Raw genomic sequence first — 21,642 nt, 5'->3', positions numbered from 1 at the left:
CATCATACTTTCATTTCTATATCATAATATGCACATCATTTCATCACATTGTACTTTCCTTTCTATATCATAATATGCACATCATTTCATCACATCGTACTTTCCTTTCTATATCATAATATGCACATCATTTCATCACATCACTTTCCTTTCTATATCATAATATGCACATCATTTCATCACATTGTACTTTCCTTTCTATATCATAATATGCACATCATTTCATCACATCGTACTTTCCTTTCTATATCATAATATACACATCATTTCATCACATTGCACTTTCCTTTCTATACATCACATCATACTTTCCTTTCTATATCATAATATGCACATCATTTCATCACATTGTACTTTCCTTTCTATATCATAATATGCACATCATTTCATCACATTGCACTTTCCTTTCTATACATCACATCGTACTTTCATTTCTATATCATAATATGCACATCATTTCATCACATTGCACTTTCCTTTCTATACATCACATCATACTTTCATTTCTATATCATAATATGCACATCATTTCATCACATCACACTTTCCTTTCTATACATCACATCGTACTTTCCTTTCTATATCATAATATACACATCATTTCATCACATTGTACTTTCCTTTCTATATCATAATATGCACATCATTTCATCACATTGCACTTTCCTTTCTATACATCACATCATACTTTCATTTCTATATCATAATATGCACATCATTTCATCACATCACACTTTCCTTTCTATATCATAATATGCACATCATTTCATCACATCGTACTTTACTTTCTATATCATAATGTGCACATCATTTCATCACATTGTACTTTCCTTTCTATATCATAATGTGCACATCATTTCATCACATCATACTTTCCTTTCTATATCATAATATACACATCATTTCATCACATTGCACTTTCCTTTCTATACATCACATCATACTTTCCTTTCTATATCATAATATGCACATCATTTCATCACATCGTACTTTCCTTTCTATATCATAATATGCACATCATTTCATCACATTGTACTTTCCTTTCTATATCATAATATGCACATCATTTCATCACATCATACTTTCTGTGTAACTTGTTGCCTTTCATACTGTCCTTATAAGTACCACAAGTATTAGAGACTTTCTAAGCACTGTATCTCATTGCCTGGATTATTTTTATGGCAGACCTCATAAATGTTGCCCTCAACACTTAATAGATGATGTATCATTACAGAATCCAGGTTTCCTCTGGAGTCAGCCTCAGTTTTCCTCAGAATAGATTGATCTACATTGCGATGTCAATGTTTTTATTAAATTGGTTTTTGCGAGCTCTGACAAGTTTGAAGTTTGATGATGGTTTCTTTCCTCCTTTTGATAGCAGGTGTATTCAAAATTACAAGGGTGCATTCTCAAACCCAGACATAGCCAAAAACACATCCTTAAACGCACACATAGCCAAAAACACATCTTTAAAACCAGACATAGTCAAACACACATCATTTGATCGACACATAACCAAAAACACATTACCAAAACCAGACACAGTTGAAAACACATCCTTAAACCCACACATGGCTAAAACACATCCTCAGAACCAGACATTGCCAAAATACATCCTTTAGCCCACACAAATTTTAGCCAAAAACACATCCTCAAAACCAGACAGAATCGAAAACACATCCTTTAACCCACATGTGGCAAAAACCACATCTTCAAAACCATAATTAAAAACACATCCTTTAACCTACATATGGCCAAAAACATATCCCCAAAACCAGATATAGCCAAAAACACATAATTTAACCCACACTTAGCTAAAAACACATCCTCAAAACCAGTCAAAAACACATCCTTTCACCCAAACATAGCTAGAAACACATCCTCAAAATCAGACAGAGCCAAAAAGACATCCTCAAAATCAGATATAGTAAAAAAGCACATCCTCAAAACCAGACTGAGCCAAAAATACATCCTCAAAATCAGACATAGCCAAAAACACATCCTCAAAATCCGACATAGCCAAAGACCACATCTTCAAAACCAGACATTGCCAAAAGGCACATCCTCAATCCCAGACATAGCCAAAAGGCACATCCTCAAACCCAGACATAACCAGAAAACATCCTCAAACCCAGACATAGCCAAATACACATCCCCAAAACCAGACATAGCCAAAAGGCACATCCTCAATCCCAGACATAGCCAAAATGCACATTTTCATAACCAGATGTAGCCAAATACACATCCTCAAAACCAGACGTAGCCAAAAAGCACATCCTCAAACCCAGACATAACCAGAAAACATCCTCAAACCCAGACATAGCCAAATACACATCCTCAAAATCAGACATAGCCAAAAAGCACAGCCTCACACTCAGACACAGCCAAAATGCACATCCTCAAGCCTAGACATAGCCAAAAAGCACATTCTCAAACCCAGAAAAAGCCAAAAAGCACATCCTCGAACCCAGACATAGCCAAATACACATCCTCAAAATCAGACATAGCCAAAAACACATCCTCTAACCCAGACATAGCCAAAGCACATGTCCTTTAACCCACATATTGCCAAAAACACGTCATTAAAGCAGGAAATAGCCATAAGGCATATCCTTAAACCAACATATAACCAAATGCACATCCTCAAACCCACAGATGAGACAAAACTCACATCCTCAAATCTAGACCTATCCAAAAACTCATCCTCCAACCAAGAAATAACTATAAAGCACATCATTAAACCCACACATAGCCAACAAAGCACGTATGCAAACCCGTACACATCAAAAATGCACAGAGTCCAACCAGATATAGCCAAAGTGCACATCCTCAAATCTATACTTGGCCAAAATGAACATCCTCAGACCCAGACAGCCAAAATACACATCCTCAAACCCAGACATAGCCAAAATACATGTCCTCAAAACCCAGACATTCTGAAAATGCATGTCTCAAACCCAGACAAAGGCTAAATGCACATCCTCAAACCCAGACATAGTTAGAAATATTACTGAGAACATTAAGGACATAATGATAATAACATTTCAATAAAAATGGAAGGAAAAAGAAAAAAGTGTACTTCATTTGTATTTACTGGGGGTGGGGGGTGTTCCTTTTATACTTGTGAACCAAATACTAGGATGTTATAAGAACCCTATATAGAATCCGATGTAGAAAAGTGGTTTTTTTTCTTCATCTTAACCTTGCTTTTCATTTTTGCATTCAATTTATTTTTGTAAGCAACAAACTGAGTCATCAAGAACATAATCATTAAATATTCTGAGGTATGCATTGTAACAGGGCTGGGTGGAGGGTTCATCCTAGAACATTGAAATGTAATATTTATAGTATTTTACTTCGGCAATGTCTGTGTGAATACCTTGCATTGCCCCTGCACAGCAGAAAATATACATTATAATTATTTCTAACTAATACAAGTACCAGTTGATTACATGGTTGTCATTACAAATTGGTATACATAGCTAATCATGTAATTACAAATTGGTATAAATAGCTAATCATGTAATTATAAATTGGTATAAATAGCTAATTAGCTGCCAATAGAACAAACATATATTTTTGTTTTATTTTCCAAAACTTCACCAAAAACTGACAAATCCAAATTTAGATCCAGATTGTGTTTCAATTAACCCCATAAACGTATAAAGTTGAGGTTACTCATCCAGAACAAAATGTTTAAATAGATGAACACAATGGTATGCATTTATAGGGGTCATGTCGAAATTGGTTTCAAATGTTTTCTACTCATTTTCAAGTGATATTTTGGAAACTGAAAAGAATGCTTACTTAAGTGTCAGTGGATTAAATACTTTTGGCCTGTTTTGTAATTACAGTGCTGCAATCTAGGTACTCCTGTCACTTAAAATTAACTACAATTTATAGTTTCTGCTGGGCTCACTGGAAGTCAGATGGTCAAATTACATGGTGTCATGACCAAGATAGGGTACACAAACCTTAAGTCATTGAAGAAATTTATACATATTTTTCACTTCAATGAATTTTAAAATTCTTTTTAGGAGTTTTCATAAAGATTTTTTACTTTTGCAAATTATAAATACCTAGGTGATGACATCCTAGTATGTTCTGTTATACTGGCTTTTAACATAGTGTGGTCTTACTGTGATACTTTGGCTAAAATCTACTAAAATATCCAATAGCTAAAGCAGTGGATGCAAAAAGACCAGTGGGTGATTATGAATAACTGTTTTTACAACCTTTACTGGCAATATTAGACCCTCAGGAAATGCAAATTGGTAAATTATTGGCTTCCAGTCTAGCAGTCTGAATATCAAATATTGTTATCAAAATGTCATACATACAATTTTAGCACTAGTCTCTCATCTTACCAAAAGGGTAGGAATGCAGTATGTAATAGAGTTACCATTTGTTGTTTAAGATATTCTTAAACTGGATCAGGCAAAACATGTACAGATTCATAGATCAAGATAAGAAAACAAGGCATGAGACTGTTGATGAGATTTCTCAAGCTAAAGCCAGCTGCTGCAGATTCACATACTGAAGTAACACCGTTTAGCACAATATTCATTGAATTTTTTGTGTGGATTTAATGGTTTCTGATAGAGCTCGGGCAAATTACCAAACATTTAAATCAGAATACATTTTTTATTATTATTCAAGTTGAGAATTGCCATTTAGATGTTTGTTTATGATACCATGTGAGTTTGGCATTATTTTGTAAAAGAATTGAGGCAATCTGCAAACTATTCAGCACTGAATTAATTTTCAAATGAACAACTTCAGATTTTATAAGTCACGTAAATTCAAATTTCCAATCATAAAGTACTCATATTATAAAGGTTTTGAATAGTCATACTTCATGTTTATCACAATTGCTGTTTCAGGCACTTTTGAAATGATAATATGTAATAAAGCAAGTTTTGAAATGATAAAATGTAATACAGCAAGTTTTGAAATGATAATATGTAATACAGCAAGATTTGAAATGATATGTAATACAGCAAGTTTTGAGATGATAATATGTAATACAGCAAGATTTGAAATGATAATATGTAATACAGCAAGATTTGAAATGATAATATGTAATACAGCAAGTTTTGAAATGATGATATGTAATACAGCAAGTTTTGAAATGATAATATGTAATACAGCAAGATTTGAAATGATAATATGTAATACAGCAAGTTTTGAAATGATAATATGTAATACAGCAAGTTCATAAAAAAGCACTGTATACAGAACAGGGTTCATAGTAAAACAATACGTGTACTTATTTATTTAATTTTAAGTCTGTCCCCCTCCAATCATACTCAGTACCTCTAAAATACCATTTAATTAGATTTGGAAACCTGAATTTATTGTTTTCATTTCAGCTTGGCTGAGAGGGGAGTCAGTAAAGAACAATGTAGGCATTGGAAAGAAAGGATTTGATCTTTATATTAACATCAACAAATATTCAGATCCTGTCGAAATGCATTCAGTAAATATTTAAATAGGAAAATGCGATATTTGTTTCAGCTCTTCTTTACCTTTAAAGTTGTTTGAGATCATAGGGGATGAAACTTGATAAGGTGTGTTGTATATTGAGGGATTTGTCATGAAAATGAAGGTCACTGCACACTATTTTGTTTTCCATCACATTCATTTCAACACCATTACATTAGGGTTCTTTGAGATTAAGCAGTGCAGCATGGTATAGTTAATTCTGTCATGATTAGCAGTTGTGTTGTTTACTACATTGGTGGGGTGGGATCATCAGGGGTGAAGTCATGGTGTTATTTGTTGAATTAAACAGTATTTTCCAATTCTGTAATTTAGAGCCATTTGAAACCAAGGAATTTAACTTGGTTGTGACCTTAACTGTTATTTTAAGATTTCTTTTGCTATCTATTTTATTTTTGTAAGAGCTTTTTAGGTACAGGGATGAATATTGGTAAACTTCTCATTTTGATGGCATCTCGTTTATCACAGGCAATGTATTATTTATGAGGTCAAGATAAATTTTAAAACCTCATTTGTGCACTCCTTTCTTAATGCTCTTTCATATAGAGAGGTTAAACATGGTTACTTTACAGTCTGGCTTAAAGACAACAGTCAGATTTCAGGACTGAATTTATATTACCTCAATAACGTTACCATAGTAGTTGGGGGGTGGGGTGATTCACTCAGTTTGCTTGTTTACACACAAATATGCATTCTTAATAGTATTGAGATTCAGTATCATTAGTGACTTGTGTATTGATTACTTTTGAATATTATGCTTTCGTTCCTCATTAGAGTGTGTACCAATCCACCTAAGCACTGAGCTTAAGCATGTAGCTAACTAACAATGCACACAACAGATCAAAACTTGCCTTTGTTTAGCAAGACAAAATGAACAAGTTTATATTGATGAATAGAAGAAAGAAGCCTTAAAATATGGAGGGTGGTCTATGTTATTAAGTGGGGCCCTGGATGGCTAAGTACCATATAAGGCACTAGTGTTTACAGGTCACTGACATCTAACCACTATCCACCTGGGTTGGGTTTAAGTCTTTGGCTCAGCTAACATGGGTATGTGAGAAAAATTACCTGTATAGCTTCCTGTGAGTTGGTGGTTCTTCCCAGGGATTTCCACCACCAAACATACTGGCCAGCAGGTATGTCCTGAAAAATGGCATTAATCCCATAACAGCAAGAAGAAGAGAAGCCATGGCAGGAAGGCCTGTTATCCTTCATCTTTAAAAATAAACAGGTTATATTTGTTGTTGTCCCAGTGACTCTAATTCCTTCCCTATTTTACAAGTCGCTTCCCCTAGCTCAAGGTCCAATTTCATCCCAGTTAGCCAGTTAAAGGGATTCTTAATAGGTATGACCAAAGGGATTCTTAATAAGTATGACCAAAGGGATTTTAAATGTGCAAAAAAGTAAAATATATAGCAGTACAAATATTAGGTTTCTAGTTAGTAATGTGCTGGGTGTGTGAATATGGGAATTTCAGAAATAGATGTGAGGGAAGCAATGATAAATCTGGGTAACTAGGTCAGCATCATGGAAACTAATGTAAGTTGGGTGTGAAAACACATCAATAGTAGTTAAGTTTTTGGGTTTCATGAAGGCTTTGACAAATCTGGATAAACAGGAGGTCATCATCATGACATATCTGGATAACTGGGTCATATTCCTGCTGTTTCAGCACCATTTAGTTATGGTATGATCTGGAGGAAGGGAGCTGTCATTCATCTAGTAATGGTTAGCCAATCATATTCTGAATGTGGGGAAAGGGTGTGGGATTACAATATGTGTATATAGATAGATACAAGATATAGTGTGGAGTAGTAGAAAAAGTAAAGGCAGAAGGGTAGGGAGCAGAAAGAGGGCAGAGAAAGAAAAAGGGACAGTAGAGATAAGATGTAGTTGGAAATAAGAACCAGACAAAGATATACAAGAGGGGGAAACAATGTAGATAAATAATTGTAGAATTTGGAGAGGTGGACAGAACTAGTGTATATTTTGGATATAAACAGTAGATTACAATATGGCTTAGTGTTTTAATTAGTATACCACTGGTTCCTACCTCACCCCAAAGTCAACAGAAACACCTAATAGGTCAGACAGACTGCACCTAATGGGTCAGATATAACTTCAAATATACTGTAATAGAGTATGCATTGGGGAGTTGGAAGAAGGGAGTTGTGTTTTGAGCATGCTGGATACTGTGTCAGTTGGCAGCATTAATTGACCTCAGACTGTATTATTGACCTTAATGGGCATCAGTATTATCATAAATTGAATTTGGTGACTGATGTTTGAAAGTTTTATAACAGGCTGGTAATGGCACTTATATTAAAAGCATTTGGTGCTAAAAATTATCCAAGCCAGCAAATGTCATTTCATTTTAATTGCTTCATAAAGATACTGCTGACTACTTAAAAGTTATTTCTATTTTTAAGCATATTTAGCGACTTTATTTTTAGTGTTTCTTTAAAAGTGTCGGCATGAAATTACAGTCATTTACTGTACAAAAATTTATGGATGTAAATGGTCTTTCATAAAGTCACAGAGTAAGTTTAGTGTACTTGTTTTGTGTAGCATTTATGGGAGACCGCATCATGCTGGGGCAATTAATCTGGAGTAAATTAAGTATTTTGTCCATAGACATGCCGTACCTGGTCTTTGCAGGAATCACATCAACACATTTCTTTTAACATAGTATCATATTCTCTTATTGCTCAGCAGTTAGCTTGCCAGGCTCATGACCAAAGGGTGCTGGTTCAAATCCTAACAGTGTATCTGCATGAGTCAGCTACCATGGTGTATCCTTGGGCAAGGCACTTGACAGTGATTACCACTGCTTCTTGTGCTGCTGTAAAGCACAAAACCAAACCAACGCTCTGAGACTGCAGGGTAATTTTTGTATATATTTGGAATTAATAAACTACACCTTATTTACCTCTCATCAGAATTTTTTATATGCGCTTGTAGGATAAGATCAAAGCAAATCAAGATACACACCCCAGTACATTTTCAATACTTTTGGTGCTGAAATTAAAGCATGTATAAAAACTACAAGATACCATATTCCATAAACAGTTTTGAGACTTAGCATAAACATAAAAGTATGTATGTATGATTTGGATTTTTAAAATAGCTTTAACAATGTTTCGGTCACATTGCTACAACTTATGCAGTTTGGTAGTTTATAGTGATGTCTAGCACTGGGGCCTCATGCTTCAGACATGTAACATCATGTCTCACCCAGTCCCATTATCCTGACACCAAGCCAACCAGTCCTAACACTAATCTCTTAATGGTGAGCTTCTAGCGAGGCAATTGTTAGTGCCATTTTTCTAAGTCTTTGGTATGACTTGATCGGCCGATGTTCGAACCTGTGACCTTCCACTTCTGAGGCAGATGCTCTTACCACTTAGTCCACTGCAGCAGTAAACATAAAAGTATTGTTCTCCTTAATTTCATTTTGAAGAAAAGCTAGCGTTAAAGAAACTCAGCTTTTTCTTGTTTTACTTAATGTATATGTTCATTTTCCTTTCCATATAGAAGATTGTAAATGTTTCTAATTTCTATTGATATCATTTCTTCTGTTTACTCACCCATTTATCACATTCATTTGATTAACTTGACAAGATTTTTATGATGAAAATTTCTTCTTGTTATAAACAATATATTAACTAAAACTTCCCATGAAATGTAAAATCAAATTTTTTCATGTGATTTGTGATTTGCAGTGATAGTAATAGAATATGCTATAATACTTCCATAATAAGTCCATGACTGGTTATAAGGCCATCCACTACCATTGCAAAATTATGGAGGTGTATTGGGGGTGGGGGTGGGGCAAATGGTCTCAGGTGATAAGGCCATCCACTACCACTGCAAAATTATGGAGGTGTATTGGGGGTGAGGCAAATGGTCTCAGGTGCTCATCTTTACAGATCACTCACACATCTCACCTCTGTCTGTGTGGGTCTTCGGTCTTGTCTGGGAATGTGAGAAAGTTTGCCAGTAGCTTACTGTATATAGATAGTTTTATTGGGCTTATCTCAGATTCTTCCAGAGATATTGCTGCCATGAATAACCTGTCTTATTTTGAAAAATGTCATTAAATCCACAAAGGAAACAAAAAAACAAAATTATGTCATTTTGTGGGGATTATAGATAGCTTCCCCCTTCCATTTTTTTTTTATTTTTTCAAGAATAAATTTTTCAGTGGCAAATTCCCCAGGGCTTACCATGCATACTTACTATTAAATAGAGTTTAACTGCAGAGACCCAGATCTGCCATCAGATAATGTGGCAGCAGATCTGGTTCTGTGCTATTTGTTAGCTGCAGTTTGTAGAACAAACAACATAGATCCTGATCTGCCAGCACATGCAATGACAGATCAGGGTCTGGCCTGTTTGTAGTTGGACTCGACTTTAAAGTCAGTATACATGGTAATATATGAGAAATGCAGCAAGTATGAAGTCCTTAGCTTTAATATCAACATTCTTGATCATCAAACAGCTGTGCTTTAGACAGATTTCCAGATCTTCATTCTGTGTTATGCCGCTGATTGGTCCTGTTGATATAATCTAGTAACCAGTCATTAGTATCTGCCAGACTGTTTCTCCAGAGATTCAGATCATCTTTAGAAGAATCCTTTAAAAATTGTCAGTTACCAAATTTTCCTTGCAGAATAGTATACCAATTTGTCTGCAGATTGATTAGAATTTTGAATTACCAATCTTTTTTGCTGAACACAGTAGCAAATCTATATATTGCCTGATATGTTCAGGGATATTGGAATGAAAGGTTACTGAAATGATTGGCAGAAGTGTTAGTATTGTCAATAAAAAGATGGAGAAAGGAAATTGGTTGGATAAATTGGACCATGCATCATGAAAATCATTTATTTTTGCTTTCTCTAACACTTAAAATAGCTCCCCTAATTAGAAATACTTTTGTATCAGATTAGCAGTGTCAGTCAGCCAGGAAATGGCAAAATAGTTTAAACAAATTTGCAGAGGAATGAAATTCATATTTCAAGCATGTTGTAAGAGACCACCCGTGGTACTATTATGACTTTGTAAAGAAGCTTTGTAAAATTCAGCAAATATTTTATTTCCCTAGAATACAAAATGAAATGGAACTTTGGCATTGTGAATTAAATCCCAAATAATCCTAGAATTACAGACAAGTCCTGATGATTAAAGTTCTGAATAAACTTCAGTGGAAATCCAAATTAAATGCAATGCTGGAAGTGTTGATGTGCCCTTTGTGGCTTGTATAATATTATAATGAAAATGGTGCCAATCTGATGTCCAGTATGGCTGTGATCATGGCCTCATTGAAAATCGTATCACTACTTTTCCTGAATGAGTAGTCATATCAGTGTAGTATTTTCACTAAAAGATTTATCCTGATATCTTGGTGGTCATAAATGAAAAAGGTACCACAGCAGCCATCTTGAAAATCTTGTTTTAGCTACTCCTCTATGATGGAAAGTCATATTGACATGTAGTTTTCTGTCTTTTTTTAGATACTGTTCTGTGTACTTTTGTTCAGCTTCATTTTCTAGCACAGTGACTAGAGAAAAACTAAAATACATGGTCCAAACAAATCGTGAAAAAAAGAGAATGTCATTTATCTCATCACATGTAAGATCTGTAGCCTTCAGTATGTTGGAGAAACTGAAAAGCTACACAGAAAGATCAACCTTCATATATCTGATTGGATGACAAACACAGAAGCCCAGTCACGGAACTCTAATCCTCCCCTGGCCACATTTTCAGTTATAACACTTATTGCAATTGCTCACAACCCCAACTGGAGTTCCCAAATCAGGAAAGAAAAGGAATCTTACTGGATACACTGCCTTAGAACATTGAAACCAAGCAGTTTAAACCAACCAAGCAGTTTAAACCAAGAAGACTAGAAAAAGACAGCCGTGCACAAATAATATTATCTTTTCCAGCTGACACATTTTCTTTTAAATAATTCTCTAAATTTGCTTAATAGCCTTTAATGACTACTATAACAGTGAAATATCCAGGATATAATTTGCGCTTAAATAAATTTACATAAAATAACAGTTGTCGTTATGGCTCATCGATTTCTAGGTCAATACAAATATTTTACAGTATCAACAACAAGTTGAAATAAACTAGTTGAAACATAATAAAGTTAAAGGTTTATTTCCTGTAAAAACAGCCATGTAAAGTTTTGCAAACATAACCGTGTTTCTGTTTTATTTGTTTGTCTTGTCTGTGTTTTGTATTTGCCTTTGAAAAAGACTCATTAAAAAGTTGAAAGCTCTCTTGTAGTTAGATACTAGCTTTGCACTGTTCGTTCTCAGTTTATTGCATTTATCTTATTCAATCCCTTATATACATGATCCCTTACTGGATCCAGTGAACTTGAAAGGATTGTTATTCACCATATGATTTGTATTTATATATATATATATATATATATATATATATATATATATATATATATATATATATATATGGACACACCTTAAGTGTAAATGTGAAAGTGTATACATGACATGCACTTCTAATGCAATGTAAATAATAAGGATATACGATCAAAGTATCACTATGTACTGATTTGATGATTACCTTCAAAACGGAATATAGAGCAGTGTAACTTTTGCTATAAATTTTCATGGTGGTTTGTGTGCTTGAGTTGATGGATGCTTTTGAATATCTAATGCTGGACATGCAATTTTCATGAACCAGTCTGGAAATAGATATTCAGATGCACAAGGTTTGGCAGGTCATTTACAAAACTGATTTACTTCTTACATTTTTGGAGGAAATAATCTATTTACAGTGAGAAGAAATCGATATATCTGACTATGGAGAGAGAGCAGTAATTGGTGTTGATTTTCCACTAAGAGGGGAATATTTGGTTCACAGACTACAGTAGACTGATGCAATGAACTTAACAACTCTGGGCCACTAATATAATCTCAATATAAATCTGGAGTTCCATTTTATTTTTTAAATGTGGTCATGCATTTTATCAGATGATCTGAGGAAGAAGATCATTGAGGAGGTGGCTTTATACAAATGTTTTCCTAAATCAAGTACAATAATTTCAACTGGTAACAGCTTGGCTTACCTTGAAGACAGCTTATTTGGCATTTTGAAAACTGAATTGTCTTTGGCTCTGGGACCATCTTTTTTTAAATTTTCTTCAAGTTTTTAAGTGGTTTGAAAGTTTACCTTTTATTTGTTTTAGTTTAGGAAAAATTGGACTGATGTCCAAAAGTACAAATATATTGTTTCTAAAAATAAATTTACAATTTCCAGTTTACCAATTCTTTCTTACCTGTAAGACACTGTTTTGTGCAAAATTTAAGAATGTTTTTATTTGGATCCTTGTATAATTATAGCTTTAAGACTGTCATGTAAAAGGCTGAGGAGTTCAGAGACTCCTTTAATCAAAAAAAGCTTCAGAAACCCCATTCTGTTGAAACTCTTAACAAAGGACTTTCACATAGTTAATTCTCCTGATTACTCTTCACCCTAGAAGACATTATAGTGTGTTATATTATATTTTGAGTTGGCATTGTTCCATTGAATCCCACGGAGTGAAAGAGTGAATAACCTTTGGATATATATATATATATATATATATATATATATATATATATATATATATATATATATAAATAAAATTATAAATAAGCATCCTAACAAATTGAGATAGATACAATGGTGTAAAATGTTGGGGAAACAAATTGTTTACCTGTAGTTATGTAATCAAAGTAGTAGATTACTTGGAAAATTTTATGTAATCAAAATAGTAGATTTACTTTATCACTTGGAAAATGTTATGATATGTCTGCTTTTACTAGCATAGTTTTATTGAGATGAGGTAAATGATTTTTCATCTCTTATTACTCTTATTAAAAAAAAACATTTGAAAAATCTTTGTTTATCTGATGAATGATATGACTTCTCATCATGAAAATTTGTAATTAACTTCATTATTATTTCAGTTAAAATATGTTCTCTCAAGATAAGTTTATCTGTGATCTATTATAAGAAGCACTATATTAAATAGACAAATTCATATATAATGAATGAATTTGTCTGACTGTTTAATATATGTGTATCCTTCTAAACATTTTAAACTATGTCCAAGGGGGCCTTGAGTGGCTGAGTGGTCTAAAGCGCTCACCGTTATGGATCACTGCTGTCTCTCCTCTGTCGGCATGGGTTCAAGTCTTAGATTTGGCCAATGTGGGCATATGAGAAAGCTTGTCATTAGCTACTTGTGGGTGATTGGTACTTTCTGGGGTTTTCCCGGGTTCTTCTTCCACCATTTATACTGGCCTTCCATATGTGGCTTATCTTGTGCTGAGAAATGGCATTAAACTCTACAACAACAACTACATCCAAAAAATGTTGCATTCTTCTTGATAAATTATGATCTTAAGAATGGGGGGGGGTCATACAAACCTTAGTACAGTATAATTTTTTTATTGATGAATTCTTAGACTTAACTGACCTTGTTGGATATTCGAGAGAGAAAGAGATTGAAAAAGCATTATGTGCTAATTCAACTAAAAGGCAGTTTGACGCCCTCTAATTCCCTCAGGTTTTTTTTCCCTTGAAAAATAAAAATAATCCTAACTTTTCTACAGTGACTTTATCAATTTATTTATAACATGGTGTCTTGCTTAAGGTTTTTCTGATGTTTTGAGAATAATTATTATTAGACTACCATTATTAATTTTATTCAGTTTTTGACTTCAAAAGTCAGTCTTATAATTAAAGGTATGCAGAAAGAAAGAGGTAGATGTACATAATTGGGTAAGAAAAAAGAGTTGACTTAAGAATGAATAAATGAAGGAAGGAAGGAATAAATTTATGTGTGTATATATATATATATATATATATATATATATATATATATATATATATATATATATATATATATATATGCATACAAATAAGAATAAACAAATGACCATTACAAGAGCAAGAGATTATAAGATCAAATTAAAACAATTCTTGTTTTATTGACAAAATGACACTTTATTTGGGAAATGGACAATTTAATATTATTGAACCCAGGAAGAGTAATACATTTGCAAGGTGGATTAGGGGAATAATTGATGTTACTCTTAAATGGGGTTTTATTTCATGTTTCCTTAGTTCTACTGCACATAGACCATTAGAGCTTAACACGGGGGTGGGGGGTGTGTGTGTGTGTGTGATTAGGATTTTTAATGTAGCTTTAACAATTTTTCAGTCATATCACTACGATGTCTGCAGTGTGGCAGTTTATAGTGATATCTAGCACTGGAGCATCCTGCCGCAGACATGTAGCATGATGTCCCACCCAGTCACATTATCCTGACACCAGGCTGACCGGTCCTAACACTAACTTCTTAATGCTGTTGTTGTTGTTATTGGGTTTAATGCCATTTTTCAGCACAAGATAGGCTATACATGGCGGCCATTATTAATGGTGGAGGAAGAACCCAAGAAAACCCTGGAAAGAACCACCGACCCACGAGAAGCTTTCTCACATATCCACATTGCCTGAGCCCATGACTCAAACCCTCTTAATGCTGAGTGCCAGGTACTATTTTTGTAAGTCTTTGGTATGATTTGGCTGGGTTTCAAACCCCTGACCTCCCGCTTCCGAGGTGGATGCTCTAACCACCAGGCCACTGGAGTGGTAGAGCTTAAGGGATGGTCTGTTGTCCATTGTCCAGTGTCCATCCATCCATTAGCATGTTTGTTTAATCACTACTCTTCCTAAACTATTCAGAGGATTGATGAGAAACTTTACATAAGCATTCATTCTGTGCTCTACGTGGTCCTAAATGAAAATGGTGCTGCTTGAAAATCCAACAAATCTTGAAAATCCTGTTGTCACTACTCCTCCATAATGGATGGTCTTATCATCATGGAGTTTTCACTAAGAGACTTCTAATGTCTGTTTGGTCCTAAATGAAAATGGTGCCACAACGGCAGCAATCTTGTAAATCTTTTTGCTACTGAGACCTTCTGAATGGATGGTCATATTAAGAGTTTTCACTAAAAGGCATCTTATGATTTTTAATGTAAACGCCATGTTAATATGGCCATCATAGCATATCCTTCTGAGCAGAAAGTTCTGTTGGATGGGGTTTCACCAAAAAAACTTCTTTTGATTTCCAATTGGACTTGAATGAACATGGTGCTCAAGTAACATCCAATATGGTCTCTACACTCCTGAATGTATGTTCATATCAACAACAGGTTTTCACTTTAGGACTTCTTATAGGGTCTACTTGGTCTTAAATGAAAATTGTGCCAGTATGAAATCCAGTATGGCTGCCACAGCAGCCCCCTAAAAATCTTTTCTATCACTACTTACTCAGAACAGAAAGACATATTGATGTATAGTTTTCACCAACATACTTTTAATGATGTCTATTTGGTTCTAAATGAAAATGGTGCTCACCAGACGTCTAATATGACTGCCACAGTGTCCAGTATGTGGCCATCTTGAAAATCTTGTTTTAGCATCTTCTTTTAAAAGGGTACATCATTTTGACATGGTGTTTTCATCAGAAGCATTTTGTAGTGTTTACTTGATCCTGAATGAAAATGACCCAATTCATAATATGGCCATCATGGTGTCTATCCTGAAAATACTGTTATATTTACTCCCAAATAGATGGCTATATCAACATTGGTTTTTCACCCAATGACTTATTATGATACCTTGTTGGTCCTAAATGAAATTGGTGCCAGTCATACATACAATATGGCTGTGATGATGGCTGTCATGAAATTTTGTCACTGCTTCCCCAAGAATGGATGATCATTATGGCATAGAGTTTTTATCTAAAGACTTCTAAAGATGTTTTCTTTGTCTTAAATGAAAATGGTGACAATCTGTCATCCACTATGCTCATCAAAGAAGCTGATTTGAAAATAAATCTTGTTATTGCTGATGAATATCAGAGATGGTTTCAAAACTCAGTTTAAAGAAAGAAATGGTCTTGAATTCTTTTTGCCTCTAAAGCATCAGACCCTTCAAGGGAGTCTTGTTTTTTGTATCCTTTGATGCATATAGTATAAACTAATACAACATAGTTGACAAGCCATTAATCTCACATATTAGAGGACTTGAGACTTACTAAAGGGAAGTGTCATTATTTTATTACTAACAATTTCTCAATAACCAAAAAAAAATAGTTGAAAAGTACCACCACCCCCACCACCCCCGAAAACATTACAAGTCCACAAGTCACTTGGAGGATCCCCCGGGCATGATGTTAGATAAGTGTTTCTGATTTCTGCAAAATCATTCTTTATAAGAGAAGACAAGCAGGTATACTTGCTCATTTGAAATTCCGGATGAAACTATCCTTTAACTATGGAAGGACAATCTACAGTCACCTCACTAGTGGCTTGGAGAATGGTGGTACCTGGGTAAAGTGATGCAACAACTGGAAAAAGCTTATCAAGTGTGCTGGTTTATCACTGTACAACTGATTACAATGTCATTTCAGTGTATAATGTTAAACAAAAACTTATAATCAATATTTTGATGAGCACCTCTCACTATTAATATTCAGTATAATGCCACAGATGTTATGTTTTACATAAATTACCTGATGATGAAAGTGATGAATAATTTAACCTTTCTATACAGCTACAATCCAGACCTGCCAACTCCTATGATTTTGCCATAAGCCTTATGAAAATTACCCTTAAAATACAAACTTAGGGCATACTAGCAAAAACTATGAAAAAATATGGTTGCCGAAAAATCCGGATAATTGTTTCATCCATCTTTTATTTGGATCCGGGTTTCATCTTAGAATTAGTGAAATTAGTCAGGGAACCAAATAAACTTTACAGCAGCGATGCCTGTTTAAGATGAAATGGAAATTAGGCTTCTAGAAAAGTGTTAATAATCAACACAGAAGAATAAAAAGGAGTATTCAGATTCTTGTGAATAAAAGCTGGAAAGGACACAAATACATTTATTGGACATCACGTGCCAATTTGAGAATGTCTTATGGCAGGAGATATGATTGCCATCATTTGAAATGGAAAAGAATTTCCAAGGATTATGTCAAGTTGAGAGACAGCAACAAGCCATTTAGCTGTATAGGGTTTGGAACTAGAGTTTGTGCACTGTACTAGTGGTAAATAAAGTCTACGCGTACTTTACAAACTTTTCAGTTGAACATAATGTTTATTGTCGTTTTCCATCTTTACAGTAGCAGTTATTGACATTTTGTTACACCTTACTGAAAACTGGTCAATCTTACGGGGGTGGGTGGGCACGGGGAAACTGCATTACTGAGAGGGACTCGTCAGGGTTGGCAGGTCTGATGATCCCCTGTAGTATGGGTTATATTGGGATTTATTTGACTGCTAGAGTACAGGTGATTCTCATTAGCTATAATCCCTAGTAGTATGGGTTATATTGGGACTTAATTGACTGCTAGAGAACAGGTGATTCTCATTAGCAGAAGGGTAACATATTAATAATTGACAGTTTTGGAATCAGCTTTCCTCCTATTCCTCCTACCCTGGGGATGCTGGAGAGCCTTGAGTTTTCTTAGGTCATTTTTTTAGTTTTAATTAGTTGAGTTATCAAAGGTCTCTCTCTCTCTCTCTCTCTCTCTCTCTCTCTCTCTCTCTCTCTCTCATCATCATCATCATAAAACATCTGAACTGTAAGTTGAATAATTTAGGGAACTTACGGATGACTAAGAATTATATGCATTATTTTAAAATGTTACTTTAGCAAAAGTTAGTTCTGATATGACTTTTGGGTGGAGGGTAGAAACCATGACGTTAGGAGTTTATGAGTATCACTGTACTAATTGGGACAATAAACTGTCATCCAATTGTTATCTCAAAATAAAATCATTCATATATTTATTTTTTCTTGGAGATTTGCTAACCATAGAAGAATGTCACATTCAGTCAGAAGAGAGCAGCAATTTAAAAAAAACAACAGAAAAATGATGTTTATTGCATCATCCCCTTGGCTTTGTATCCAGTGACAAAGCAGACAGGTGTGATTGGACCAGGTTTGGAAAATCACTTACACTGCAAATTGCATCAAATTCATTCAGTTGCAACCATACCCTCAGTGGCCAGGTGGTCTAAGTCACTAAGCCTTTACAGGTCAGTGACATCTAACCTCTGTCCACATGGGTTTGAGTCAGAACTCAGCCAGTGTGGGTGTGTTAAAAAGCTTGCCAGTAGTTTCCATTGACATTGGTTCCTCCACCACTGGCTACCATGTATATAGCCAATAGTGTCCTAAAAATTGTATTAAACCCACAAAACCATAACAATTAAAACTAATTCATCTTAGAAATGCAATATATATTATGCTGGTATTTTTGTATGTTGTGTCCAGATTATTTGTTAACATAAGTAAAATATCCCTAGTACATCTGAACTTAGGACTAATGCACTGGATTCCAATTAAAATCATGTTGAAAATGGAATAAAATATACAAAGAAATAACTTATTGTAATATTCTCAAAACTTTACTCAATAGCCCTTGTTACTGTAAAGTACTAAAATTACACTTAATTACCATTGTTACTGTAATGTATTAAAACTACACTCAATTATCATTGCTGTTGTAAAGTACTAAAACACTCAATTATAATTGTTACTGTAAAGTACAAAAAAAACACCAGTTACACTCATTACTGTACACTACTAAAAACTCAATTACCTTGTTACTGTAAAATACTAAAAACTGCACTCATTTTCCCTTGTTACTTTAAAGCATTAAAACTACTCAATTACCCTTGTTGCTATAAATTACTAAAAACTGCACTCAATTACCCTTATTACCTTAAAATACTAAAAACAACAATCAATTACACTCATTACTGTAAAGTGCTAAAAACTAGACTATTACCCTTGTTACTGTAAAGTACTAAAAACTGCACTCAGTTACCCTTGTTACTGTAAAGTGCTAAAAACTACAATCAATTACACTTATTGCTGTAAAGTACTAAAAACTGCACCCAATTACCCTTGTTACTGTAAAGTACTAAAAACTAGACTCAGTTATCCTCTTTACTAAAAACTACACTCAGTTACCCTTGTTACTGTTAAGTGCTCAAACCTACACTCAATTCCCCTTGTTATTGTAAAGTACTAAAAACTACATTCAGTTACTGTTGTTGCTGTAAAGTACTAAAAACTACACTCAATTACCCTTGTTACTCTAAAGTATTAAAACTACTCAGTTACCCTTGTTCCTCTTGAGTACTAAAACCCATACACATTGACCCTTGATAGTTTAATTGCATCCATAAATTTCAGTTTATTTAGTTCTACCCTCCATTGGAAATTTGTATTTACTTTTTGATTGTTTTTAGTTTGAATTCACTTCTTATTTGGAAGAAGACTACAGTCTGCCTATGCATGTTAATTCATGAAAATTATTCCAAATTGGGAGAAGACTGAGTCAGAATGTTCATTTATGAGAATTATTCCAAATTGGGAGAATTCTGGAGTCAGACTTTTCATGTCCATTCATAAGAATTATTCCAAATTGGGAGAAGACTTAAGTCAGTCTATGCATGAGATATTCCAGAGTTTGCTATGATTGATATACTGATGTGCAAAGTTCACATGAATTTAGTATAGATGTATCAAGCTTTTCAAAAAACTTGCATATGTCATTATTTACAGAATATTCTTTTTAGTTAAAAATTCTAACCACTTTTGGATACTTTAATGAGTTTACTCTCTGAATATGATTATGTGCACTCTTCAGATAAATTTCTTTTTTTAACTTCACCTCTGCTGCTCTTATTTTAAAATTGTACAATATAACATGTCATACAAAATATATTGAGTACAATAAATATGTAATACAAAAAATTATTGTGTACAGTTGACTTGTAATACCAAAAGTATTGAGTACAAAATATGCTGTAATACAAGAAAATATATAGGACAATATATATGTAATAGAAAAAATATACTGAGTACAAAATACATGTAATACATGATACATTGAGTACAATGTACATGTGATACAAAAATAAAGTTATTGACCTATTGTATGGTAGTGTAAGGATGCAAATTTCTGTTGATCTATGAAGAGCACATTAACTTGGGACTAGAGAACAATTTGATTTATGGGGACAGGTGCTTGTTAAATCGCTATTCTGCAATGATTTTAAATGTCTGTGTCAGGTGAGGAAGTGATTCCTAATTAAGCCTTCATTTACATAACTGTTAGACAACTAAAAAAGGGATGGTTATCTTCAATTTTATCAGAACTCTCAGATTTGAAATTTTCCAGATCTGTTGTATGGAATTCTATAAGTCATGCTGAACGCAATTTTGGCACCTAGTTATAAAAGGTGGTAAATATATTTAATCCTGATTGGTTATGCTAAATAAGGGGCATGGTTCCCACATGAAAATTCCTTGGGCTTAAATGGCCCTCATCGAAAAATCTAGTCAGTCTGTAATTTTCCTGCAAGATTGAAAATATAAGGGACTCTGAGACTGAATTTGGAAGAAATTCTCTCGTAAAACATTGATCAAGGGACCTGATGTCTGGAAAGTCAATGGACACAATTTTGGCGGTAGATGCTAACAATGCTTGAAAGTACAAGGGGAAATAGCTCCATCGACTTATCCACAGACGTATCCACTGAAGAGTCACGGACGTATCCACTGAAATATCTACTTATGTATCCACCTACCCACACAAAGTTTGAGGGCCAAAAAGAGGCATTACAGTAGGGAGGTCGGAAAAGGGAAAAAGCGAAAGGACCTAGAGGAACCACCATAGTGAAGTCAGAGAGGACCAGAATAAGCAGATTATGAAGTTGTACAAGGCTATGACTTTGATCGATCATTTGATTATATGATGAACTAATTCTGTCATTTAAAACAGATCAGCTATTTATATCAATATATTTGTATTTGAGATTCAGTGAAAGATTTATACCAAAAAGAAGTGTATTTTCCTAATGTAATATATTATCCTAGTTGTTTATGTAATTGATTCAGTTTTTGTTTTTCCCAGTATGGGGGCTTGTATCATTCTGTTCTATATCTGCTCAGATCTCTATTTATTCCATCTATAAGTTTCACTCTTCATTTTAAAATTTACTTGATCGGGGCAACATTAC

General features: G+C 34.2%; 2 protein-coding genes across 2 annotated transcripts in view; one reads left to right on the top strand and one right to left on the bottom strand.

Annotated features, from left to right (window-relative positions):
• LOC149798946 (propionyl-CoA carboxylase beta chain, mitochondrial-like) overlaps nucleotides 1-21,642 on the top strand; it is a 111,138-nt gene that overhangs the window by 54,238 nt on the left and 35,258 nt on the right. The gene's annotated exons all lie outside the window — the stretch shown is intronic.
• The window catches only part of LOC149798947 (beta-1,4-galactosyltransferase galt-1-like), a 31,862-nt gene that overhangs the window by 9,788 nt on the left and 432 nt on the right, over nucleotides 1-21,642 (bottom strand). The gene's annotated exons all lie outside the window — the stretch shown is intronic.

This window comes from Sinohyriopsis cumingii, chromosome 5 (assembly GCF_028554795.1).
Source record: "Sinohyriopsis cumingii isolate HCF-2022 chromosome 5, ASM2855479v2, whole genome shotgun sequence".
In the NCBI taxonomy this organism is placed as follows: domain Eukaryota; kingdom Metazoa; phylum Mollusca; class Bivalvia; order Unionida; family Unionidae; genus Sinohyriopsis; species Sinohyriopsis cumingii.
This window is presented reverse-complemented; position numbering and strand designations above follow the sequence as displayed.